General features: G+C 40.2%; 1 protein-coding gene across 1 annotated transcript in view; it reads left to right on the top strand.

Annotated features, from left to right (window-relative positions):
* LOC103794845 (olfactory receptor 1L8) overlaps window positions 1-18,537 on the top strand; it is a 390,653-nt gene that overhangs the window by 6,853 nt on the left and 365,263 nt on the right.

Here is an 18,537-nt window from a genome sequence, read left to right as displayed (position 1 = left end):
TAAATTGTTTGTAATCATTTCTGCCTGGTAAGCGAAATGACAAGAGAAAAAAGCTAGTTGTCAATAGCCCTGTGGATGGCAAATTAATGGGATCTGTGCAAACACTTGCTTATATAGCCCTAATTTGCCTTTCATTTTCTTTTGCAACTCAGAAGAAAGTTAATAATTTTCAAAGAGCCTCTCATTGAACATATTGAAAAAAAAACATGTCATTGGCAAAAGGGGCATTTGGTTGCTTGATTGTTATATATCTCTGAGTATGTGGAACAGTTATTTTTAGCTGGGGGTAATTAGCTGAGTAGAAAGCTGCAGAATCTTAGGGGCAGAAAAATCTTTGTCTTATGTTGGCATGGAGAAAGCAAAGTGAAAGGGCAGAGTATAGGAGGTCGTTAAATAACTAGATAAGGGGTCAGCTGCATTTCCTCTGGCTACTCAGAGGTAAGGCCCTAAAGCAATGGAGACAACATTGTGGGTGGGAATGTGTTTGCAGGGTCTAATTAGTTTACCCAAGCAAAGCACAAAAGAGAAAGGGTTAAAAATATGTAGATTGTAAAATTCATGGCTTCATTTGCTCTTCTGCCTTTGAAACCTTTTTGAAACCTTATAGTAGAACAATTTATAATCCTTGAAGCCTTTTTGCTACCACTCTTGTCAGCTTGTCTAAGGCCACCATAGCTTATCAGCTACTGGGGAAAGTTGTTTAAACTCTCTAAGCCTCCTTTTTTCTCTACTGGTTCACTTAGGGGCACTAATTCCTGATTTTTCTGCCTGAGTTATTGTTGTTCAGATCCCATAATTGTTTGCATATGTGCTCTATAAGATGCGTCACCTAGCGCACGTGGTGGGCAACCTCAGGTGTAGAAGTTAGGACATCTGTGTGCCTGGATTTGGCTGTTACTATCTAGATGGAACGGGGAGGAAGGGCAGAGGAGACCACTGTAGAATTTTTCTGGATTCTTTTGGTTTCTCCAGAAAATGAAGCTGTGCTTATATTTGAAGATAACTATCTGCCTAGGCATATGGAAATTCTAAGGTTGATGCAGCTTTGCATTGATTCTAGGACCGGGTTTCAGGATTGCTGGAGCAGCGTCATCATTTTACATTATAGATTTCAGTCAACAGGCTGGTCATGGCCTCCTCAGTGTGCCAGAATCTTACAGATGGTAGGCGTCAGTGGGCTGGACTCACAGTTTCCATCTCTTAGGCTGGGCAGGCCCATGGGGGCAATGGTAAAAATTTAATTGGAACATATATCAGAAGTAATAAGAAATCCATCTCCTTAAAGGCTTTATAGGAGATTTCCTGAAGATTTATAAAAGGCACTTCATTGATCAAATGACTCTGATATTTCCCTTTCACTGGAAGAAATTCAGGTCACCAGGCCACTTAAAATCATTGTGTCCCCTTTTGCAGTAACCTCTGCTCATATAATTTCTTTATGGCATATCATATACTATTTAACTTAATATCCTGATTAGTGGAGCTAGCAAACACGCAGTATCACTATAAACTGCAGTATCATAACAGACTTCCTTTAAAAATCATCTAATTTTTCTTTAAAAACACTGATGTTTTTGTAAAGTAGTTCATCTTTAGGAATATTAACATTTTATAATGCTGGAAAATTATTTGAATTTCTTTTCATTTAAAACCTATAGCTTTTATTTAATCCAGCTTTCACAAATATTTCATGTTCCCACTATAGAAAAATTGAGTTTAGAGATAAACGTAAAGAAAAGTCACCCATAGCTCCAAACAAAAGTCAACAACTCTTTTTTTTTTTTAATTTTAAAATTTATTTATTTATTTTTTATTGCATTTTAGGTTTTGGGGTACATGTGCAGAGCATGCAATACAGTTGCATAGGTACACACATTGCAGTGTGTTTTGTTTGCTTTCTCCCCTTCACCCACATTTGGTATTTCTCCCCTGGCAATCCCTCCCCACCTCCCCCTCCCATTGGCCCTCCCCTTTCCCCCCTATAGACCCCAGTGTTTAGTACTCCCCTCTCTGTGTCCATGTGTTCTCATTTTTCATCACCCGCCTATGAATGAGAATATGCAGTGTTTCATTTTCTGTTCTTGTGTCAGTTTGCTGAGAATGATGTTCTCCAGATTCATCCATGTCCCTACAAACAACACGAACTCATCATTTCTGATTGCTGCATAATATTCCATGGTGTATATGTGCCACATTTTCCCAATCCAGTCTATCATCGATGGGCATTTGGGTTGATTCCAGGTCTTTGCTATTGCAAACAGTGCTGCAATGAACATTCGTGTGCATGTGTCCTTATAGTAGAACGATTTATAGACCTTTGGATATATGCCCAGTAATGGGATTGCTGGGTCAAATGGGATTTCTATTTCTAAGGCCTTGAGGAATCGCCACACCGTCTTCCACAATGGTTGGACTAATTTACACTCCCACCAACAGTGTAAGAGTGTTCCTTTTTCTCCACATCCTCTCCAGCATCTGTTGTCTCCAGATTTTTTAATGATTGCCATTCTAACTGGTGTGAGATGGTATCTCAATGTGGTTTTGATTTGCATCTCTCTGATGACCAGTGACGATGAGCATTTTTTCATATGATTGTTGGCCTCATATATGTCTTCTTTGTAAAGTGTCTGTTCATATCCTTTGCCCATTTTTGAATGGGCTTGTTTGTTTTTTTCCTGTAAATCTGTTTGAGTTCTTTGTAGATTCTGGATATCAGCCCTTTGTCAGATGGGTAAACTGCAAAAATTTTTTCCCATTTTGTTGGTTGCCGATTCACACTAGAGACTGTTTCTTTTGCTGTGCAGAAGTTGTGGGGTTTCATTAGGTCCCATTTGTCTATTTTGGCTTTCGTTGCCAATGCTTTTGGTGTTTTGTTCATGAAGTCCTTGCCTACTCCTATGTCCTGAATGGTTTTGCCTAGATTTCCTTCTAGGGTTTTTATGGTGCCAGGTCTTATGTTTAAGTCTTTAATCCATCTGGAGTTAATTTTAGTGTAAGGTGTCAGGAAGGGGTCCAGTTTCTGCTTTCTACACATGGCTAGCCAGTTTTCCCAGCACCATTTGTTGAACAGGGAATCCTTTCCCCATTGCTTGTTTTTGTCAGGTTTATCAAAGATTGTATGGTTGTAGCTATGTTGTGTTGCCTCTGATGCCTCTGTTCTGTTCCATTAATCTATATCTCTGTTTTGGTACCAGTACCATGCTGTTTTGACTACTGTAGCCTTATAGTATAGTTTGAAATCTGGTAGTGTGATGCCCCCCGCTGTGTTCTTTTTGCTTAGAATTGACTTGGCTATGCGGGCTCTCTTTTGGTTCCATATGAAGTTCAAGGTGGTTTTTTCCAGTTCTGTGAAGAAAGTCAATGGTAGCTTGATGGGGATAGCGTTGATTCTGTAAATTACTTTGGGCAGTATAGCCATTTTCACGATATTAATTCTTCCTAACCATGAACATGGAATGTTTCTCCATCTGTTTGTGTCCTCTCTGATTTCGTTGAACAGTGGTTTGTAGTTTTCCCTGAAGAGGTCCCTTACGTTCCTTGTGAGTTGTATTCCAAGGTATTTTATTCTTTTTGTTCGTTCTTGATTTGGCTCTCTTTAAGTCTGTTATTGGTGTAGACGAATGCTTGTGATTTTTGCACATTGATTTTATATCCTGAGACTTTGCTGAAGTTGCTTATCAGTTTCAGGAGTTTTTGGGCTGAGGCGATGGGGTCTTCTAGGTATACTATCATGTCGTCTGCAAATAGAGACAATTTGGCTTCCACCTTTCCTATTTGAATACCCTTTATTTCTTTTTCTTGCCTGATTGCTGTGGCTAGAACTTCCAGTACTATATTGAATAGGAGTGGTGACAGAGGGCATCCTTGTCTAGTGCCGGATTTCAAAGGGAATGCTTCCAGTTTTTGCCCATTCAGTATGATATTGGCTGTTGGTTTGTCATGAATAGCTTTTATTACTTTGAGATACTTTCCATCGATACCGAGTTTATTGAGGGTTTTTAGCATAAAGGGCTGTTGAATTTTGTCAAATGCCTTCTCTGCATCAATTGAGATAATCATGTGGTTTTTGTTTTTGGTTCTGTTTATGTGGTGAATTACGTTGATAGACTTGTGTATGTTGAACCAGCCTTGCATCCCCGGGATGAATCCTATTTGATCATGATGAATAAGTTTTTTGATTTGCTGTTGCAATCGGCTTGCCAATATTTTATTGAAGATTTTTGCATCTATGTTCATCATGGATATTGGCCTGAAGTTTTCTTTTCTTGTTGGGTCTCTGCTGGGTTTTGGTATCAGGATGATATTGGTCTCGTAGAACGATTTGGGTAGGATTCCTTCTTTTTGGATTATTTGGAATAGTTTCAGAAGGAATGGTACCAGCTCCTCTTTGTGTGTCTGGTAGAATTCGGCTGTGAACCCATCTGGACCTGGGCTTTTTTTGTGTGGTAGGCTCTTAATTGCTGCCTCGACTTCTGCCCTTGTTATTGGTCTATTCATAGTTTCAGCTTCCTCCTGGTTTAGGCTTGGGAGGACACAGGAGTCCAGGAATTTATCCATTTCTTCCAGGTTTACTAGTTGATGTGCATATAGTTGTTTGTAATATTCTCTGATGATGGTTTGAATTTCTTTGGAATCTGTGGTGATTTCCCCTTTATCATTTTTTATTGCATCTATTTGATTGTTCTCTCTTTTCTTTTTAATCAATCTGGCTAGCGGTCTGTCTATTTTGCTGATCCCTTCAAAAAACCAGTTCTTGGATTTATTGATTTTTTGGAGGGTTTTTCGTGTCTCAATCTCCTTCAGTTCAGCTCTGATCTTAGTTATTTCTTGTCTTCTGCTGTGTTTTGAGTTTTTTTGATCTTGCTCCTCTAGCTCTTTCAATTTTGACGATAGGGTGTCAATTTTGGATCTCTCCATTCTTCTCATATGGGCACTTATTGCTATATACTTTCCTCTAGAGACTGCTTTAAATGTGTCCCAGAGATTCTGGCATGTTGTGTCTTTGTTCTCATTGGTTTCGAAGAACTTCTTTATTTCTGCCTTCATTTCGTTGTTTATCCAGTCAACATTCAGGAGCCAGTTGTTCAGTTTCCATGAAGCTGTGCAGTTCTGGGTTGGTTTCTGAATTCTGAGTTCTAACTTGATTGCACTATGGTCTGAGAGGCTGTTTGTTATGATTTCAGTTGTTTTGCATTTGTTGAGCAGTGCTTTACTTCCAATCATGTGGTCAATTTTAGAGTAGGTATGATGTGGTGCTGAGAAGAATGTATATTCTGTGGATTTGGGGTGGAGAGTTCTGTAAATGTCTATCAGGTTTGCTAGCTCCAGGTCTGAGTTCAAGCCCTGGATATCCTTGTTGATTTTCTGTCTGGTTGATCTGTCTAATATTGACAGTGGAGTGTTAAAGTCTCCCACTATTATTGTGTGGGAGTCTAAGTCTCTTTGTAAGTCATTAAGATCTTGCCTTATGTATCTGGGTGCTCCTGTATTGGGTCCATATATGTTTAGGATCGTTAGCTCTTCTTGTTGTATTGATCCTTTTACCATTATGTAATGGCCTTCTTTGTCTCTTTTGATCTTTGTTGCTTTAAAGTCTATTTTATCAGAGATGAGAATTGTAACTCCTGCTTTCTTTTGCTCTCCATTTGCTTGGTAAATCTTCCTCCATCCCTTTATTTTGAGCCTTTGTGTATCCTTGCATGTGAGATGGGTTTCCTGGATACAGCACACTGCTGGGTTTTGGCTTTTTATCCAATTTGCCAGTCTGTGTCTTTTGATTGGTGCATTTAGTCCATTTACATTTAGGGTTAATATTGTTATATGTGAATTTGACACTGCCATTTTGATGCTAGCTGGCTGTTTTGCCCGTTAGTTGTTGTAGATTCTTCATTATGTTGATGCTCTTTAGCATTTAGTGTGATTTTGGAATGGCTGGTACTGGTTGTTCCTTTTTATGTGTAGTGCCTCTTTCAGGAGCTCTTGTAAAGCAGGCCTGGTGGTGACAAAATCTCTGAGTACTTGCTTGTTCGCAAAGGATTTTATTTTTCCTTCACTTCTGAAGCTCAGTTTGGCTGGATATGAAATTCTGGGTTGAAAGTTCTTTTCTTTAAGGATGTTGAATATTGGCCCCCACTCTCTTCTGGCTTGCAGTGTTTCTGCCGAGAGATCTGCTGTGAGTCTGATGGGCTTCCCTTTGTGGGTGACCCGACCTTTCTCTCTGGCTGCCCTTAGTATTCTCTCCTTTATTTCAACCCTGTTGAATCTGACGATTATGTGCCTTGGGGTTGCTCTTCTTGCGGAATATCTCTGTGGTGTTCTCTGTATTTCCTGCAATAGAGTGTTGGCCTGTCTTGCTAGGTGGGGGAAATTTTCCTGGATAATGTCCTGCAGAGTATTTTCCAGCTTGGATTCATTCTCTTCATCACATTCTGGTATGCCTATCAAAACGTAGGTTAGGTCTCTTAACATAGTCCCACATTTTTTGGAGACTTTGTTCATTCCTTTTTGCGCTTTTTTCTCTGATCTTGGTTTCTCGTTTTATTTCATGGAGTTGATCCTCGACTTCTGATATTCTTTCTTCTGCTTGGTCAATTCGGCTATTGAAACTTGTGCATGTTTCGTGAAGTTCTCGTATTGTGTTTTTCAGCTCCTTTAATTCATTCATATTCCTCTCTAAGGTATCCATTCTTGTTATCATTTCCTCAAATCTTTTTTCAAGGTTCTTAGTTTCTTTGCGTTGATTTAAAACATGTTCTTTTAGTTCACAAAAGTTTCTCATTATCCACCTTCTGAAGTCTAATTCCGTCATTTCGTCACAGTCGTTCTCCGTCCAGCTTTGTTCCCTTGCTGGCGAGGAGTTTTGGTCCTTTCTAGGTGGCAAGGTGTTCTGGTTTCGGGTGTTTTCCTCCTTTTTGTGCTGGTTTCTTCCCATCTTTGTGAATTTATCCACCTGTCATCTGTGTAGTTGCTGACTTTTTGATTGGATCTCTGAGTGGACACCCAGATTATTGATGGAGTATTTCTGTTACTTGGTTTTCCTTCTACCAGTCTAGCCCCTTCGCTGTACGACTGCTGAGGTCCACTCCAGGCCCTGCTTGTCTGGGGTGCACCTGTAGCGGCTGTGGAACAGCGAGGGATGCTACCAGTTTCTTTTTCTGCTATCTTTGTCCCAGGATGATGTCTGCTGAATGTCAGTCTTATGGATATAGAGGGGTCAGGGAGTTGCTTGAGGAGACAGTCTGTAGGAGCTCAAGTGCTGAGCTGTGAGCTCTGTTGTTCATTCAGGGCTACTAGGCTGCTATGTTTAGTTCTGCTGCAACCTAACTCGTAAGAAAACCCTTTTTTTTTCCTCAGATGCTCTGTCTGGGGGGGGTTGGGGCTTTTCTTGTGAGTGTCCGCCTCACTGTCCTGCCCAGCTAGGAGGCAGTCTAGTCACTTTTTGCCTGCTGAGGCTCCGCCCTGCTGGTGTGAGGTTCACCCTTTTCCTGCAGGCTCCGCCCTTCTGCTGTGGTCTCTGCCCTGTTGCCACGGGCTACGCCCTGAGGCAGAGTCTCTCTGTTGTACCTGGTTGCCTCGGCAGCGGCAGGCTGCGTCAGCAATGGGCGTGTACCTCAGTAGGGGCTGATTGCCTCGGTAATGGCTGACGCCCCTCCCCTGCGGAGCTGCGCTTTAAAAAAAAACCTATTCACCGGGAGCGTTTGGAATCGCCGTTTTGTTTGTCGCACTGCGCTCCCCCAAATGCTGAGTCCCTGGGATTTCCTGGGCTGGGTCACAGTTCAAGACCCGTTCAGTCTCAAGTTCAGCCCTCTCGGGTCTTAGTTTGCTGGTTCAACAGGGCACCCGTAACAGTGCGCTTTTGTATGGAGTGCTGTGGAGCGCCTCTGTGCTCCAGCGCGGGCCGGAGCCGCACTGGCTGCCGGCTACGCCAGCGGAGACCTCTGCCTGGCGTCCCGCGTCTCTTTTATACCTGGGAATTTCCCCGTTCTGTGGGCAACTAAGATCCATCTGGAAATGCTTCCCCGACTCACCCTCTCTGTGCGTCCAGCGAGAGCTTCAATCCTGGGTTGTTCTCACAGCGCCATCTTGAGTCCTCCAACAACTCTTAATATTATTATTTTTGTTCTAGTTCTCATTATTTTTGCTGAATCTATGTTTCATATAGTTTCATCATATGTCAGAAAAAACTGTATATATATGAGTTTTAAAATAATACATTTTTATTGTCATAAATGAAATACATATTTAATATGGTAGAATTAGGACATATAGAGACATATAAAAAAGAAAATTAAAGTTATTTAAAATCTTACCAAAGCTAATAATTAAAAACATTTTGATGTATTTTCTCAGAATATCTTTCCTAAGCCTTTTATATTTTTCTTTATTATTAAGTACTTCAAGCGTATAGAAAAGACAGAAAATAATACAAGAAGCAATGGAAAATTTTAATATACGGGTATTTTTCTGCATGTGTTTCAGATTGTTTAGTTTTTGTTGTCCCTTGCCCTCTCCATGTGTCCCTTTTTTTTTCCTGGCAAAACAAAGCGTTACAGATATAGCTGCAGCTTCCTATACTCAATTTTATCTTTCTAAAAGTTATTGAAATTGGAATGTCTACCTCTGGTCTACTTACTTTCCCTGCTGAATAATACTTTACCATATGGAAATACCATGATGTACAATTACATGCAATAGTGCCATATACATTCGTGTACAGGTTTCTTGGGAAGAATCTCTCTTACTGTGTTCCCAGAAGAGGGATTGGTAAATTGTAGGGGAGGCTTGCCTTCATTTTTACTATGAATTTCCAATTGTTTAAAGTAGTTGTAACAATTTGATTCCCACAGGCAATATGGGGAAGCTTGTTTCGCGTTTGGCTTCACTTGATATCGCTAGGCTTTTACCAAATTTTTTTTTTTTTGCCAATTTTATGAATGTAAAACGGTATGTTTTAATTTATATTGTGCACACACTTTATTATTGGGGACACATGTAACCTTTCTAATGCACAACTGTCATGGATTTGTTTTCAATTTAAGTCATTTATTAAGCACGGAAAATTGCCAGGTTTCTCAAAGATGCCCATCAGGGCTGCTGATGGATTTGCTGCATTAAATCCACCCTCTCCAGCTCTGGCCCTCTAGTGTCAGTATTTCTGCCTTCCAGTTTTAGTGGTTCCTCTTTTTAGGGTCTGGGAACATTCTGGCTGTAGAAATCAGTTGCAGTAATTGGAAGGACTTTTATTAAAGCGACTTGTCTTCTTACCTATGCAGACTGTAAAATATATTTATGAAAAAATTCAAGTTATATACAAAACCAGACACTACCAAAGCATATACAAAGTTCACAATCCCTTTTATTTTTCTCTTCTTCCTCTTCCAATATATAACGACTTGTAGAGAGCCCCTACTATTTCCTTTGTATTTGTGTTTATGCACAAATGCAATGAATATTCTCTAACATATCTCCTTGGATCCATGAGAAGAAGGTGAATGTGATTTTGAAAAATTAATATTATAAGAGGTGGAGGGGACGATGGTGCTATAGAAGCAACTCAGGATTGCAGCTCTCAGTGAAGGTGCAGAGGCCTGCCATTGCCGAGGCAACCCACCATAACAGAGAGAGTTCGCCAATGCAGAGGCAGGCCATCATTACTACAGCAGTCCTAACCACACCCATGTAAACAGGACTACAGGGAACTACACTTGACAGCAGGGTGGAGCCCACAACAACAGGGTGGAGCCCATGACAGCACAGCGGAGCCCACAACAGCACGGCGGAGCCCATGGCAACAGGGCAGACCCCACAGCAGCAGGGTGGAGCCTCGGCAGGCAGATAGTGACTAGACTGCCTCCTAGCTGGGCAGGACAGTGCAACAGATACTCATAAATAAAGCCCTAACTCCCCATGACAGAGCATCTGAGGAAAAAAAGGGGATTTATGAGTTCTGCTGCAGCAGACTTAAACGTACCTGCCTAGCAGCCCTGAATGAACAACGGAGCTCACAGCTCAGCGCTTGAGCTCCTATAAAGTACAGACTGACTCCTCAAGCAGCTCCCTGACCCCCATATATCCAAAGAGTCACATCACAAAGGACTGATCAGACTGACATTTGGCAGGCATCATTCTGGGACAAAGGTAGCAGAAGAAAAAAAAGGTAGCATCCCTCACTGTTCCGTAGCTGCTACAGGTGTACCCCAGACAAGCAGGGCCTGGAGTGGACCACAGCAGTCCTACAGCAGAGGGGCCAGACTGTTAGAAGAAAAACTAAGAAGCAGTAATAACTTCATCAACAATCTGGGCGTCCACTCAGAGACCCAATCAAAATGTCAGCAACTACTCAGACAACAGGTGGATAAATCCACAAAGATGGGAAGAAACCAGCGCAAAAAGGAAGAAAACACCCAAAACCAGAACACCTCGCCTCCTAAAAAAAACCAAAACTCCTCACCAGCAAGGGAACAAAGCTGGACGGAGAATGAGTGTGATAAAATGATGGAATCAGATTTCAGAAGGTGGGTAATGAGAAACTTCCATGAGCTAAAAGAACATGTTCTAAATCAATGCAAAGAAACTAAGAACCTTGAAAAAAGATTTGAGGAAATGATAACAAGAATGGAAAACTTAGAGAGGAATATGAATGAATTGAAGAAGCTGAAAAACACAACACGAGAACTTCACGAAGCATGCACAAGTTGCAACAGCTGAATTGACCAAGCAGAAGAAAGGATATCAGAAGTCGAAGATCAACTCAATGAAATAAAACGAGAAGCCAAGATTAGAGAAAAAAGCACAAAAAGGAATGAACAAAGTCTCCAGGAAATGTGGGTCTATGTGAAGAGACCTAACCTACGTTTGATAGGTGTACATGAATGTGACGAAGAGAATGAATCCAAGCTGGAAAATACTCTTTAGGATATTATCCAGGAAAATTTCCCCAACCTAGCAAGGCAGGCCAATATCCAAGTCCAGGAAATACAGATAACACCACAAAGATATTCCGCAAGAAGAGCAACCCCAAGGCACATAATCGTCAGATTCACCAAGGCTGAAATGAAGGAGAAAATGCTAAGGGAAGCCAGAGAGAAAGGTCGGGTCACCCACAAAGGGAAGCCCATCAGACTCACAGCAGATCTCTCAGCAGAAACTCTACAAGCAAGAAGAGAGTGGAAGCCAATATTCAACATCCTTAAAGAAAAGAACTTTCAACCCAGAATTACATATCCAGCCAAACTGAGCTTCATAAGTGAAGGAAAAATTAAATCCTATGCAAACAAGCAGGTACTCAGAGATTTTGTCACCACCAGGCCAGTTTACAAGAGCTCCTGAAAGAGGCACTACATATAGAAAGGAACAACCAGTACCAGCCATTTTAAAAACATACCAAATGCTAAAGAGCATTAACAAAATGAAGAATGTGCATCAACTAATGAGCAAAACAACCAGCTAGCATCAAAATGGCAGTATGAAATTCACACATAACAATATTAACTCTAAATGTAAATGGGCTAAATGCACCCATTTACATTTAGGTAATGTAAATCTACATAAAAAGACACAGACTGTCAAATTGGATAAAAAGCCAAAACCTATCAGTGTGCTGTATCCAGGAAACCCATCTCACATGCAAGGATACACAAAGGCTCAAAATAAAGGAGGAATATTTACCTAGCAAATGGAGAGCAAACAAAAGCAGGAGTTGCAATTCTCATCTCTGATAAAATAGACTTTAAAGCAACAAAGATCAAAAGAAACAAAGAAGGAAATTACATAATAGTAAAAGGATCGATACAACAAGAAGAGCTAATGATCCTAAATGTATATGGACCCTATACAGGAGACCCAGATATATAAGGCAAGTTCTTAAAGACTTACAAAGAGACTTAGACTGCCACACAATAATAGTGGGAGACTTTATACTCCACTGTCAATATTAGACAGATCAACCAGACAGAAAATTAACAAGGATATCCAAGGCTTGAACTCAGACCTGGAACAAGCAAACCTGATAGACATGTACAGAACGCTTTACCCCAAATCCACAGAATATACATTCTTGTCAGCACCACATCACACCTACTCTAAAATTGACCACATAATTGGAAGTAAATGACTCCTCAGCAAATGCAAATCAACTGAAATCATAACAAACAGTCTCAGACCATAGTGCAATCAAGTTAGAACTCAGAATTCAGAAACTAACTCAGAACCGCACAGCTTCATGGAAACTGAACAACTGGCTCTTGAATGTTGATTGGATAAACAATGAAATGAAGGCAGAAATAAAGAAGTTCTTCGAAATGAATGACAAAAAAGAAACAACATACCAGAATCTCTGGGACACATTTAAAGCAGTCTCTAGAGGAAAATTTATAGCAATAAGTGCCCATATGAGAAGAGTGGAGAGATCCAAAATTGACACCCTATCAATTTTGGATATTGTCAAAATTGAAAGACCTAGAGGAGCAAGGTCAAAAAAACTAAAAACCTAGCAGAAGACAAGAAATCACTAAGATCAGAGAAGAACTGAAGGAGATAGAGACATGATAAACCTTTCAAATAATCAATAAATCCAAGAGCTGGTCTTTTGAAAAGATCAACAAAATAGACAGATCACTAGCCAGACTGATAAAAAAGAAAAGAGAGAACAACCAAATAGATGCAGTAAAAAACGATAAAGGGGAAATCACCACAGATTCCACAGAAATTCAAACCATCATCAGAGAATATTACAAACAACTCTATGCACATAAACTAGGAAACCTGGAAGAAATGGATAAATTCCTGGACACTTGTGTCCTCTGAAGCCTAAACCAGGAGGAAGCCAAAACTATGAATACACCAATAACAAGGTCTGAAGTTGACGCAGCAATTAAGAGCCTACCACACAAAAAAAGTCCAGGTCCAGATGGGTTCACAGCCGAATTCTACCAGACACACAAAGAGGAGCTGGTTCCATTTCTTCTGAAACGATTCCAAATAATCCAAAAAGTGGGAATCCTTCCCAAATCATTTTATGAGACAAACATCATCCTGATACCAAAGTCCAGCAGAGACTCAACAGGAAAACAAAACTTCAGGCCAATATTCATGATGAACATAGATGCAAAAATCTTCAATAAAATACTGGCAAGCCGATTGCAACAGCACATCAAAAAGTTTATCCACCATGATCAAGTAGGATTCATCCTGGGGATGCAAGGCTGGTTCAACATACGCAAGTCTATAAAGGTAATTCACCACATAAACAGAACCAAAAACAAAACCACATTATTATCTCAATTGATCTAGAGAAGGCCTTTGACAAAATTCAACAGCCCTTTATGCTAAAAACCCTCAATAAACTAGGTATCAATGGAACGTATCTTAAAATAATAAACGCTATTTATGACAAACCAACAGCCAATATCATACTGAATGGGCAAAAACTGGAAGCATTCCCTTTGAAATCCGGCACTAGACAAGGATGCCCTCTTTCACCACTCCTATTCAATATAGTACTGGAAGTTCTAGCCAGAGCAATCAGGCAAGAAAAAGAAATAAAGGGTATTCAGATAGGAAAGGAGGAAGCCAAATTGTCTTTATTTGCAGACTGCATGATAGTATATCTAGAAGACCCCATCGCCTCAGCCCAAAAACTCCTGAAACTGATAAGCAACTTCAGCAAAGTCTCAGGATATAAAATCAATGTGCACAAATCACAAGCATTCCTATACACCAATAACAGACTTAAAGAGAGCCAAATCAAGAATGAACTGCCATTCACAATTGCTACAAAGAGAATAAAATACCTAGGAATACAACTTACAAGGAATGTAAGGGACCTCTTCAAGGAAAACTACAAACCACTGCTCAACGAAATAAGAGAGGACACAAACAGATGGAGAAATATTCCATGTTCATGGTTAGGAAGAATCAATATCGTGAAAATGGCTATACTGCCCAAAGTAATTTACAGAATCAACGCTATCCCCATCAAGCTACCATTGACTTTCTTCACAGAACTGGAAAACCACCTTGAACTTAATATGGAACCAAAAGAGAGCTTGCATAGCCAAGTCAATTCTAAGCAAAAAGAACACAACAGGAGGCATCACACTACCGAACTTCAAGCTATACTACAAGGCTACAGTAATCAAAACAGCATGGTACTGGTACCAAAACAGAGATATAGACCAATGGAACAGAACAGAGGCATCAGAGGCAATGCAACATATCTACAACCATACAATCTTTGATAAACCTGACAAAAACAAGCAATGGGGAAAGTATTCCCTGTTTAATAAATGGTGTTGGGAAAACTGGCTAGCCATGTGCAGAAAGCAGAAACTGGACTCCTTCATGACACCTTACACTAAAATTAACTCCAGATGGATTAAAGACTTAAACATAAGACCTGGCACCATAGAAACCCTAGAAGAAAATCTAGGCAAAACCATTCAGGACATAGGAGTAGGCAAGGACTTCATGAACAAAACACCAGAAGCATTGGCAACAAAAGCCAAAATAGACAAATGGGACCTAAACAAACTCCACAGCTTCTGCACAGCAAAAGAAACAGTCACTAGAGTCAATTGGCAACCAACAGAATGGGAAAAAATTTTTGCAGTTTACCCATCTGAAAAAGGGCTAATATCCAGAATTTACAAAGAACTCAAACAGATTTACAGAAAAAAAAAAAAAAACCAAACAAGCCCATTCAAAAATGGGCAAAGGATATGAACAGACACTTTACAAAAGAAGACATACATGAGGCCAACAAACATGAAAAAATGGTCATCATCACTGGTCATTAGAGAAATGCAAATCAAAACCACATTGAGATACTATCTCACGCCAGTTAGAATGGCAATCATTAAAAAATCTGGAGACAACAGATGCTGGAGAGGATGTGGAGAAATAGGAACACTTTTACACTGCTGGTGGGAGTGTAAATTGGTTCAACCATTGTGGAAGAGAGTGTGGTGATTCCTCAGGGACTTAGAAATAGAAATTCCATTTGACCCAGCAATCCCATTATTGGGTATATATCCAAAGGACTATAAATTGTTCTACTATAAGGATACATGCTCACGAATGTTCATTGCAGTACTGTTTGCAATAGCAAAGACCTGGAACCAACCCAAATGCCCATCGATGATAGACTGGACTGGGAAAATGTGTTACATATACACCATGGAATATTATGCAACAATCAAAAATGATGAGTTTGTGTCGTTTGTAGGGACATGGATGAATCTGGAGAACATCATTCTCAGCAAACTGACACAACAACAGAAAATGAAATACCGCATATTCTCACTCATAGGTGAGTGATGAACAATGAGAACACATGGACACAGGGAAGGGAGTACTACACACTGGGGTCTATGGGGGGAATAGGGGAGGGCCAGCCTGGCGGGGGAGCTGGGGAGGGATAGCATGAGGAGAAATGCCAAATGTGGGTGAAGGGGAGGAAGGCAGCAAAACACACTGCCACGTGTGTACCTATGCAACTATCTTGCATGTTCTGCACATGTACCCCAAAACCTAAAATGCAATAAAAAATTAATATTATATATCAACATGAGCACAGTATTGCATAATACGGAAATAAGATAACTAATCTAACTCTTCCAATAATGGACATTTAGGTTGCTTCTAGTTTTCTATTATTTTAAACAATGATGTGGAAAACATTCTCTTAAATGTCTTTGGACATCAGTGTGAATATCATCTTAGGAGATATTTGTAGAAATACTATTTACATGCTATTTTTTGCCTACTTTATTAATTTTTATTTAAAACATTTTAAAGTACTTTAAGAATTGGTGACTTCTAAGTAGGTGTAGAACACAGTACCTAGATTCTCCGAGCTTTATGTTCTGTATGAAGTGGGGGAAGTGACAGTAACTACCTGTTAGGGTGATTTTGAGGATTAAATGAGATACTGTGTACAAAGTTTGTAGCATGGGGTTTGGATCACAGCAGAGACTAGGAAGTTCTGTTTTGCCTCCTCTTAGTCGGTCCCCAACCCCAATATACCCTTCGATATTTTTCCAGCAAAGATTTTAGAGTTTGATAGAAATGGAATCATATTGTGATCACTCCATATGTAAGGTTGCTTTCTGTCAAGAAAATGTTTTTGATATTCAGCCGTTTTGCTGCTGCACATGTCAATAGTTCTTTCCTTCTTTCTTCTCCTATCTCAACTCTTAGAAAAGGAATATTGCAAAAAAGAGAGAAATAAAACAATATTTCCACTTGTATTAGGTTTTGGTCTATGGTTGACATTGTTCTCAAATATCTCTAACAGGTTTCCATGGAGAGAAAAATTTATTTTCTGTCCAGAACATAACAGGAAACATAACAGAGGCAGAAGCCCTCCTAGCCCTGTGGGAAAATCATCATGTTGACTATATTTCTCAAAAGGTAAACGCAGGTGTAGGGGCAGCTGTCAGTCCTTGTTTCCTCACTATCAGTCCCACCACTTTTATTTTTTCATCTGGGGAAAAATTATAATTATTGTAATAACAATGAAAAAATAATAAAAAGGACAGTAGAAAAGGTTGTTGAATGCACTGGCTATGGCAGGGAGCAATCAGAAATGGTTTGTTTTTTTCCTTTACTTTTTCAAAGCTGCTATGCAGACTCATTCTTACCCACCTGTTGGGTAAAATCTTTGATATTTTCTATTTCACTAAGCAATTTAAGCTGTTAAGAAATCCTGTCTAGTTTAACACAGGAGCAGAAAACCAAGCACCGCACGTTCTCACTCATAAGTGGATGCTGAACAATGAGAACACATGGACACGGGGAGGGAACAACACACACTGGGGAAATTCTAAAAGTATTTAAAGTGTCCAAAAGACATCAGGAGAAAAGAAACAGTCCAAAAAGTGGGGAAGGGGATGCAAACATAAAACAAACAAAATACTAAAACAAATGATTTAATTGTAAGCTTGAATCCAATTACATCATTCAACCACTAATAAATCTATATTTAATAACATTAAGTGTTAATGAATCATATCACATACTCCAATTAAAGTGCAGAGATTGCCAGAATTGATTTAAAAAACCCCAAAACCTAGTGCTGTACATAAAATACACACTTTGAATAGAAAAAAAGACAAATATAAGTAGGTCTAAATAAGTACATTTAATTTTTTTTTTTGAGCCAGTGTCTTACTCTATCTCCTGGGCTGGAGTACAGTGGTGCAATCTCTGCTCACTGTAAACTGTGCCTCCCAGGTTCAAGCAATTCTCCTGCCTCGGCCTTTCGAGTAGCTGGGATTACAGGAACCTGCCATCACACCTAGCTAATTGTGGGGGTATTTTTAGTAGAGATGGGGTTTCACTGCATTGGACAGGCTAGTCTCAAACTCCTGACCTAAAATGATCTGCCTGCCTGAGCCTCCCAAAATCCTGGAATTACAGGTGTGAACCACTGTACCTGACCCTAAATAAGTACATTTTAAAAGATATACTATGCGAACAGGCAGTAATGGAGGTCTGAAGATGCTATATTAATGTCAAATAAAATATGCTATAGTCAAAATAGTATTTCCAAAGATAAAGAGGGATATTTTATGATTACAGAAGAGTCATTTCATCAATAAAGATGGATTAAAAAAATAGTGCATCAATTTGCACAAAACAAAATTGAACTAAAGGAATAAACAATCCACAATTTTTATTGGTGATTTTAATACCCATCTCCCAAGCAATTGATAGATAAACTAGACAAAACCTTAGTCAAGATGCAGATGATCTGAACAACACTCTCCACTGTCTTGAACAAACCTATGGAAGATGACACCCAATAACCACAGAATACATATATGTTTCAAGTACACGTAGTGTTCACTAGGATAGGTCACATGCTAGGTTATACAACAAGACTGAATAGATTAAATCAAATTGAATTCATGCAGTGTATGTTACCTGACCACAATAGGATTAAAACAGAAATTAACAATAAGAGAACTAGGAAAGCTCCAAGTACTTGGAGATTAAATATAATTCACAAGCCCAAGAAGAAAACAAAAGGTAGCACCTACCCCCGCTCCCGCGCCGCGAGCAGAGGTGCTCCAGTCTCTGAGCGGTCCGCAGTTAGCGCCGTGGCGCCTGGCCTCCCGCACGCTCCGCAGGTAGTACCCCCACCGGCTACCCAGAGTGCGCTCGCGCCGGCGCCAGCTCCCGGAGAAACGGCTCGCCGCCCGGAGATGACAGCCGAGGAGATGAAGGCGACCGAGAACGGGGCGCAGTCCGCGCCGCTGCCGGTGGAGGGAGTGGACATAAGCCCCAAACAGGACGAAGGCGTGCTGAAGGTCATCAAGAGAGAGGGCACAGGTACAGAGATGCCCATGATTGGGGACCGAGTCTTTGTCCACTACACTGGCTGGCTGTTAGATGGCACAAAGTTTGACTCCAGTCTGGATCGCAAGGACAAATTCTCCTTTGACCTGGGAAAAGGGGAGGTCATCAAGGCTTGGGACATTGCCATAGCAACCATGAAAGTTGGGGAGGTGTGCCACATCACCTGCAAACCAGAAT

Source organism: Callithrix jacchus, chromosome 1 (genome assembly GCF_049354715.1).
Source record: "Callithrix jacchus isolate 240 chromosome 1, calJac240_pri, whole genome shotgun sequence".
NCBI lineage: Eukaryota > Metazoa > Chordata > Mammalia > Primates > Cebidae > Callithrix > Callithrix jacchus.
This window is presented reverse-complemented; position numbering and strand designations above follow the sequence as displayed.